This window comes from Giraffa tippelskirchi, chromosome 1 (genome assembly GCF_054371585.1).
Source record: "Giraffa tippelskirchi isolate mGirTip1 chromosome 1, T2T-mGirTip1v1.2.pri, whole genome shotgun sequence".
Taxonomy (NCBI): Eukaryota; Metazoa; Chordata; class Mammalia; order Artiodactyla; family Giraffidae; genus Giraffa; species Giraffa tippelskirchi.
In genome coordinates, this window is record NC_137275.1 from 128,744,936 (window position 1) to 128,755,165 (window position 10,230).

Genomic DNA, 10,230 nt, shown 5'->3' on the forward strand with positions numbered 1-10,230 from the left:
TCATTTTCCTCTATTTCTTTGCACTGATCACGAGGAAGGCTTTCTTATCTCTCCGTGCTATTCTTTGGAACTCTGCATTCAAATGTGTATATTTTTCCCTTTCTCCTTTGCCTTTAGCTTCTCTTCTTTTCTCAGCTATTTGTAAGGCCTCCTCAGACAACCATTTTGCCTTTTAGCATTTCATTTTTTTGAGGATGGTTTCAATCACTGCCTCCTGTAGAATGTCACAAAGCCACCTGGGAAGCACTGTAATAAAATAGAATTCTAAAAAAGTAGTGAAAGCAAACTTTTCTATTCTAATCAAAGGGTAGGAAGGGCTTCCAAATTTGAATATTTTAACCTCTAAACAGAAGTTAGTCTTTAGGATTTTCTCATTTCTAAAAATGCTGTGGATTATAATTTAAATCTATAACAAAATAACCTATAAGTTCTAGAAAATGGCTTAATTTTATATTTACGTATGTAATATTTTTATAGAATTGATGAACTTCCCTGTAGCTCAGATGGTAAAGAATCTGCTTGCAATGAAGGAGACCGGGGTTGGATCCCTGGGTCAGGAAGATCCTCTGGAGAAGGGAATGGCCACCCACTCTAGTATTCTTGCCTGGAGAATCCGATGGACAGAGGAGCCTGGTGGGCTACAGTCCACAGGCTCTCAAAGAGTCAAACACGACTGAGCAACTAAGCACACAGTACACATATAATTGATATTTCAAGAAATTAGGACAGTTTGTCAAACTTGTAGGAATGGAATTTATTCTAAGTTCTGAGTTTCTGTCGGAGAAGGCAATGGTACCCCACTCCAGTACTCTTGCCTGGAAAATCCCATGGATGGAGGAGCCTGGTAGGCTGCAGTCCAAGGGGTCACTACAAGTCGGACACGACGGAGCGACTTCACTTTCGCTTTTCACTTTCATGCATTGGAGAAGGAAATGGCAACCCATTCCAGTGTTCTTGCCTGGAGAATCCCAGGGACGGGGGAGCCTGGTGGGCTGCTGTCTATGGGGTCGCACAGAGTTGGACACGACTGAGGTGACTTAGCAGCAGCATTTACAAATCAGCTATTGACACACTCTTATTAGCAGCCTCAGATTACTTTCATCTGGACCCAAACTCAGTCCAAAATCCTAAAATCTACTCATCATCTTAATCCCCCATCATTATTCAGGCCCCACCATCCTGGAAGAATCAGGAATAAAAAAGTGAAGAGTAAATAGATGCTCAGTCATGAAGCTCAATGGGGAAAAGCTAGTGTAAGACAACTGAGGAAATGCAGTGAATAAAGCACTATAGAAAAGGTTATTTTGAACCTTTTGTATCAATAGGAGTCAGGGCTGGGGTGGGTAGCAGACATCTATCAAAGATATGAAAGCAATCTGTTAATTACTTGATATTTGCTTTCGTGCATCATTTTGTTCCTAAAGTTGAACTCAAAGTTCCTAACACACTCATTTAGTGCCCATTTTCCATTGTGCCTTTTTTTATGCTGTTTGAATCTACAGAAAAAATTTAACCTTGCTTCAAACTAATCACAAAAATAAGATCTAGCTGAAATAAAGTTCTAAGTGTAAAAAATAAAAACTCCCACAAAACTATTGCTTTCTATTTTTAGTTATATGGCAGATTACAAACCCTAATAGCCCTTTTGTGTAAAACACCTATAATTATCTATTTTTTAAAAAAATTTAATACCCAACATACTATTAAATGCATATCTGGCCTGGCAAAAAAGTAAAACTCTCAAAGACCAAAAATTATGGAAATTATGAATTCAGAAATGTGAGCAAGGCTATAGAAGCAGTTATTGTTCAAGGAAATTTTGGGTGCCTGGAGTTTCCATTTAATAGTTTGGTTGAGGGGAAAGGAGATGAAGTCTAGCACCTATACAGGTGGTTAAGTCTACCATCTGGAAACCTTCATTATACGGGACCCTGAAAGCCACATTTCATTGAGTAATCCGGGGGGGGGAAATCCTTGGATTTTTCCCTTACTCTCTTAAGGAGATAGTAAGGAAACATCTCTCTTGACTTCAACTCTGGGTGATGGGGAGACAAACATATTTAAAAATTTGCACTTCACCCTCAGACAGGTTTAGGGACAGAATGTGTACTGTCTGAGAGTCCTGAGAACACCAAACTGATAATTTAAAAATATCCTTGATTGCTCATATATCAAGTGTCTGCAAAAGCAAATGTGACTATTTGCTCAAGGAATGCGTCTCAGACTCAAGTCAAAGAAGTGTTACAGGTGGGTTCCACCGGACACAGTCTCATAATGACAATTTATAAAACACAAGAGGAAACAAGCCACAATAGCAGGAGTTAGGAGGAAGAGGAGAGAAACATTCACAAAAGACTGAAAATATTGGAAAAGAAAGTAAATATTTTAATATGTTTGTAGAAATAAAAGGGAATAGTGAAGGACAGGGAACCCTGGCATGCAGCAGTCCATGGCGTCACGGAGAGTCAGATCCGACTAAACAACAAGAAATAAAAGGAGGTGCTAGAAGTATGACTTTGGAATATCAAATAAGAAAGAATTTTGCAAGCTTACAAGCAATAACTTGAATCTGCTACAATCTGTACAATTTACAGTTAGTACTAATCTTAACAATTAGTTCCCAGAAAACTAGAGAGCATCTACTCAGCTGGCTACAAAGACATGCTGAGATCCGGCCACAAAGTTTATTTAATGCTTAGACCAACATAACATTTTATATGCAATCATCTTGGCAAACAACCTCATGTGAACAACCTAATTCTGCATTAAATATCCTCCCTCCAAGATCCTCATGGAATCTGTTATTTGACTGTTGACTACACATACTATAAAACTTTGTCAAGTCTCAATTTTGTTGCTCTTTTGTTTTTAACATTTTTGGAGGTCCAACATAGATCACCCAGAGCTTGCCCCTCAATTCTGGACCAGGGGACATTTTGGCAACATGAAAAAGGTCTATGCGTCTGTCTCTTGATCTTCTCACCCGAAAGGCCATTAATAACCAGAGTCCAAGTTGCTGCAGTGATTGGGAACCACTGAGTTATCACCTGTCAGAACCCCTACAAATGGTCATGAGATTGTTGAAGCTGAATGGTGAATAGATGAGAGTTCATCATATGCTGTTTCTACTTTTGTATGCATATGGAAACTTCCATTAAAAACTAAAAAATGCTCTATATCTATAGAACACTTCTCTCAACAATAGCAAACTGTACATTCTTCCCAAATGCATATGAAATATTCTCCAGGATAGAGTGTATGCTATACCATAAGACAGACCTTAATAAACTTAAAATGACTGAATTAAACTGGTATAGCCTCTGACCAAAATGGAATTAAATTAGAAATCAATAACAGAAAGTAAGTTGGGAAACTCACGTATATGTGAAAATTAAATAACACAGTCCTAAATAACCAATAGACCAAAGGATAAATAAAAACAAAAATTTTTAAATATTTTGAGATGAATGAAAATGGAGATACAACAACCAAAACTTATGCAGCTAAGGCAATGCCTATAGGAAAATATGTAGCTGAAAATGTCTATATGAACAAAGAACACCTGGAAGTTGATTCATGTAATACACAATGTCAACAGAATAAAAAACAAAGCCCACATGATTAGCTCAATAGATGCAGAAAAACTTTTTGACAAGATCCGATACCCTTACTCATTTAAAAACGACAACAAACAAAACCACGCAGCAAATACACAGAGAAATTTCTTCAACCTGAGAAAGGGCATTGGTGAAAAATCTACAATTAACATCATACTTAAATGGTTCTGAAAGGTAAAAAATAATACAAGATGCTTTTGCCACTTCTATTCAACATTGTACAAAACATTTCAATAAGGCAATTAGGCAATAAAGCAAAATAAAAGTTATCCGGATTAGAAAGGAAGAAATAAAATTATATCTATTAAGAGCCTCTTGATGAAAGTGAAAGAGGCAAGTGAAAAAGTTGGCTCAAAGCTCAACATTCAGAAAACTAAGATCATGGCATCTGGTCCCATCACTTCATGGGAAGTAGATGGGGAAACAGTGGAAACAGTGTCAGACTTTATTTTGGGGGGCTCCAAAATCACTGCTGATGGTCATTGCAGCCATGAAATTAAAAGACGCTTACTCCTTGGAAGGAAGGTTATGGCCAACCTAGATAGCATATTTAAAAGCAGAGACATTACTTTGCCAACAAAAGTCTGCCTAGTCAAGGCTATGGTTTTCCCAGTGGTCATGTATGGATGTGAGACCATACATGTATGGTCATGTATTGGACAGTGAAGAAAGCTGAGCGCCAAAGAATTGATGCTTTTGAACTGTGGTGTTGGAGAAGACTCTTGTGAGTCCCTTGGACTGCAAGGAGATACAATCAATCCATCCTAAAGGAGATCAATCCTGGGTGTTCATTGGAAGGACTGATGTTGAAGCTGAAACTCCAATACTTTGGCCACCTCATGCGAAGAGTTGACTCATTGGAAAAGACCCTAATGCTAGGTAGGATTGGGGGCGGGAGGAAAAGGGAACGACAGAGGATGAGATGGTTGGATGGCATCACCGACTTGATGGACATGGGTTTGGGTGGACTCCGGGAGTTGGTGATGGACAGGGAGGCCTGGCATGCTGCAATTCATGGGGTCGCAAAGAGTCAGACACGACTGAGCGACTGAACTGAACTGATACTTAACATCATCTTCCATAGAGAAAATCCTGGAGAATTCACTAAAAATATCCCACAACTATTAGAAGTAATAAAGAAGTTCACCAGGATTATAGGATAAACAATCAACACACAAAAATCTTTTGTATTTATATATGCTTTCCATGAACAATCTGAAAATAATTCCATTTACAAAAGTATAAAAAATAGTTTGGAATAAATTGAACAAAAGAAGTATAAAATTTATATTCTGAAAGCTACAAAATATTGTTGAAAGAAATTTTTAAAGATCTAAATAAATAGACACCTCATGCTCATGGATTGAGAGCTTCAATACTGTTAAAAAGACAACATTCCCCAAAGTGATCAGGTTCAACGTAATCACTACTGAAATCCCAGTTAGCTTCTTTGTAGAAACTGACAATCTGGTTATAAATGTATTTATAGATAAATGCATTCCATATATTTATATGGAAATGCAAGGGACTCAAAATAACCAAAACAATCATGAAAAAGGACAAAACTGGAGGAATCACACTTCTTAAATTCAAATGTTACTACAAAGCAATGGTTATCCAGATAGCATGATATTGGTACAAGGATAGATATATAGATCAATGGAGTAGAACTGAGAGTCCAAAAATAAACTTACGTGTCTATGGTGAATTGATTTTCAACAAGAATGCCAAAACCATTCAGTGGGATAGAATATTTATATATGTATGAACGTATTTATTGCCGCATGTGGGATCTTAATTCCCTGACCAGGGATTGAACCCACACCTCCTGCATAGAAAGCACAGAGTCTTAGCCACCTGACCACCAGGGAAGTCCCTCCAAATATTCTTTTAAATACAGATTCTTGAAATCAAATAAATGTAAATCAAAACCACAATGAAATACTGACAGGGACAGAGTAAAAGGACAAAATAGGTAATTAAATAGGTAATTAATCCCACCAGGGGACTGTACATAGAAAAATATGGGAGATCCCTATAAGGTAAATTATTACTCAAGAAAGCAGGCTTGCTTAGCAACAAAAGCACAGGACATGCCCCCAAACTGTAAAACAAGGGTGGCATGAGACTCACACACTGCCCAGTCAGCTCAGTAAATTCGTGATCCCTAGGACATGCTCTCTGAACACATAAAAAACAATCTGAGGACCTAGCTTGACCATGTAGAGACAAGAAAACTCCCCTGCTCAACCTGGAGGAGGAGCTGATGATGGAAACAAGATGTCAACTTAAGAAAGACAATGAAGTTCTTCTCCCCTTCCCTACTGTTCCTTTGATTATAAAACTGTAGCCCACTAAGTTCTCAGGTGGAGAAGGCAATGGCAACCCACTCCAGTATTCTTGCCTGGAAAATCCCATGGATGGAGGAGCCTGGCAGGCTGCAGTCCTTGGGGTCTCGACGAGTCGGACACGACGGAACAATTTCACTTTCACTTTTCACTTTCCTGCATTGGAGAGGGAACTGGCAACCTACTCCAGTGTTCTTGCCTGGAGAATCCCAGGGATGAGGGAGCCTGGTGGGCTGCCATCTATGGGGTCGCACAGAGTCGGACACTATTGAAGTGACTTAGCAGCAGCAGCAGCAGCAAGTTCTCAGGTGCTGCATCTTTTGCTTGCCCCTCTGTTAGCCTCACAAGCATCCTATCCTAATAAATCACTTCCATCACCTTGCTCTTGATGAATTCTTCTCTACACTGAGAATGCGGTGCCAGAGCCCTTTGGAGCCCCCCAGAAATGACACCAATGGATTTCAATACTACTTAACATGGCTGGAGTCAAAAAGTCAGACAGCAAGTGCAAGGACTTAGAGAAACTAGAATCTTCAAACATTTCTGGTTGGAATGTAAAACGGCACAACCACTTTGGAAAAATTCCTGGCAGTTCCTCAGAAAGCTACACACACAGTTACCATTTGCCCCTACAATCCACTCCTAAAGAAATGAAAACATATCAACACAAAAACTTATACAAGAGTTTAGTGAAAGTGTTAGTCACTCAGTTGTGTCCGACTCTGCGACCCCATGGACTGCAGCCTACCAGGCTCCTGTGTCCATGGGATTTTCCAAGCTAGAATACTGGAATGGGTTGCCATTCCCTTTTGCAGGGACCTTGCTGACCCAGGGATTGAACCCGGGTCTCCCTCACTGCAGGCAGATTCTTTACCATCTGAGCCACCAGGGAGTGTTCATAGCAGCATTACTCATATAAGCCAAAATGTAGAAATCCAAATGTCCATCAGCTGATGAATGAATAAACAAAATGTGGCACATCCATATGTTAACTGAAAAAAAAAACGCACAACTTAAAAGTTGAAGGTAGAAAAACTATGTTTTTTCCTGCACTTTCTCAGGAATCAAGCCCATAAGGAACCCTCTCAGATAGCTCTGAGGGACTGCTCTAAAGAGGTAAGGAACAATGGAGACACAGACAGAAAACAGACTTGTGGACACAGTGAGGGAAGGAGAGGGTGGGACAAATTGAGAGAGTAGCATTGAAACATATACACTACCATATGTAAAATTAGACAGCCAGTGGGAATTTCATGTATGTTACAACGAGCTCAAAATCTGGGCTATGTGACAACCTAAAGAAGGGGATGGGGTAGGAGCTTCAAGAGGGAGGGCACATATGTGTACCTATGGCAGACTCATGTTGATGTCTGGCAGAAATCAGCACAATATTGTAAAGCAATTATCCTCCAATTAAAAATAAATTTTAAAGCAAATAAATAAGCGCTGCCATTATTATATACTAAATTTAAATGGAGTCATCTATAAAAAAATGTACTTCTGAAACGAATATTATATTGTAAATCAACTACACTTTAATAAAAATTAAACTTTTCAAAAATGATAACAGAGGAGCCAGAATATATAGAGGGTTTTGCAACAAAAACCAGGTAGTTGAAACATCAAAAGATTACTGTCAGTTAAAGAAAACCACACATCCCAGGGGCTTCTGTAGTGGCTCATTGTTAAAAACCTACCCAGTGCAGAAGACGTGGGTTTGATCCCTGGGTCAGAAAGATCCCCTGAAGAAGGAAATGGCAGGAAATTCCCACTCCAATATTCTTGCTTGGAAAATTCCACAGACAGAGGAGCCTGGTGGGCTATAGTCCATGGGGTTGCAAAAGAGCAGGATGTGACTTAGCGACTAAACAGCAACAACACACTGCAAGTTAATGAATTGCATGGGAAGATGTGGGAGTCTGCTGTTGCTAAGTTGCTTCAGTCATGTCCAACTCTGTGTGACCCCATAGACGGCAGCCCACCAGGCTCCGCCATCCCTGGGATTCTCCAGGCAAGAACACTGGAGTGGGTTGCCATTTCCTTCTCCAGTGCATGAAAGTGAAAAGTGAAAGCGAAGTCGCTCAGTCGTGTCTGACTCTTCGAGACCTCACAGACTGTAGCCCATCAGGCTCCTCCGTCCATGGGATTTTCCAGGCAAGAGTACTGGAGTGGGTTGCCATTGACTTCTCCGACAGGAGTCTAGGCTCAGTGAAATCATTCCTTTGATATGCACCTTAACTAGCTAGGACCAGTATCCTGTTCTTTCCCACCTTGGGTCCCCTTGGGGCTCACCATAGCAGGCAGCTGTAGAGGCTGATGGCTTCATGGCCGCAGCATCCTTTGTCTGCGGCACACAGAGGATCCTTAGTGCCCACATACAATAGGATATTGTTCAGCCATAAAAAGGAATGAAGTACTGATACACGCTACAACGTGGGGAAACCTTCAAACCTATGTTTGTACGTGTGTTCTAGTCGCTCGGCTGTGTCTGACTCTCTGTGACCCCATGGACTATAGCCCACCAGGCTCCTCTGTCCATGGGATTCTCCAGGCAAGAATATTGGAGTGAGTTGCCATTCCCTTCTCCAGGGGATCTTCCTGACCCAGGGATCAAACCCACATCGCCTGGATTGGCAGGTGGGTTCTTTACTACCTGAGCTACTGGTGAAGACCCAACACACCATACTAAGTGAAAAAAAAGCCAATCACAAAAGACCATATATTATGTGATCCCATTTATTAATATATGAATTTGTAAGCATCTTTTGGCAGGAAAAAGCTTTTTGCACTTTAGAGCTCTCTATAGGAGGCGCCCTTTTGTCTTGTCACTAACTTGAAACTAGGCCACCCCATGTTCTACTCATCTCTGGCCCTAGCACACCTTTTCAATCTTTTGATCACACAATACTTTGCCTAATGCATTCGTTCTTTCTACAGAGCAAAGGAGTAGAAATGAAGAATAAGATTTAACAGACAAGCAGATTTCGTCTCCACCTTCCCCTTCAGTAATCTGGTGAAGAAAGTGTCTGAACAAGATGCATACAAAGAAAGATCTTGAGGAGTTTCACGAGCCTGCTCCCAGTGTTGCAGAAACCAGTAATCGAGAAAGCACGCACCGCACTTGGAGAGTTGGAGAACTCAGGTTTAGTACACCGGCGGGCCCAGAGGAGTTAACACTCCAAGCTTTGAGCTCCAAACAAAGGGGTTACAGAGTTTTTATAGACAGGCTATAGTAGGCAACAGTAGCTGCTAATAGGCTGGTTTAAACTAAGGGGTTTTGCATGTACGGGAACAGCAGTCAAGATGGGGAGGAGGATGCTTGACCTTTACACAGACAGGCATGTTTAAGCAGCTGTGCAGGGGCTGGGCAATTGCAAAGAGCAGGACAAGGGTGAGTGAGATAAACTCCAGTTCCTAGTATTGGAAGTCCCCATTTTCTGAGACCACGTGACCTACGTGATTCAGACTGTGCAAGGAGCAAGCTGAGTTACAGAGGCAGAAGGAGCAGGAGGTTATGTAAAACTTTAACTTTTCCTGTTCAACAGTGGGAGATGGTAGTGAGTCTGACAACCCCTCTCCAATCTCAATGATCAACTGAGATGACTTCGCAGTTTCCCTTTAGCAGTTTTCATGGCTGAGCAGAATCTAGTGAGGTTGGGGAAAACATCGAGTCCACCATCTCCCCCCAGACTGCCAGCATTCTGATTAAAGGCACCTCTCCTTTCTACCAACATCTGTGAGTACTGATTTTTAAGCAGCAAGCGGCAGGACCTGATCTGATAACAAAATTTCCAGAACAGAGAAATCTATAGCGACAGAAAATGATTTTGGTGATTGCTTGGAGCTGGAGGTATAAGAGGACATGAAGACGATAGCTAAAGGATGTGGAATTTCTTTTTTCAAAAATAAGTTTTTTTTAATGTAGACCATTCTTTTAAGTCTTTATTGAACTTGTTACAATACCACTTTTATGTTCTGGTTTCTTTGCCCTGAGACACGTGGGATCTTAGCTTCCTGACAGGGGATGGAACTCGCACCCCCCAGCACCAGAAAGCAACGTCTTAACCCCTGAGCTGCCAGGGAAGTCCCTGCTGCCGCTGCTAAGTCGCTTCAGTCGTGTCTGACTCTGTGCGACCCCATAGATAACAGCCCACCAGGCTCCTCTGTCTCTGGGATTCTCCAGGCAAGAATACTGGAGTGGGTTGCCATTGCCTTCTCCAAGGGAAGTCCCTGGAATTTCTTTTCCAGGTGGTAAAAATGTTCCA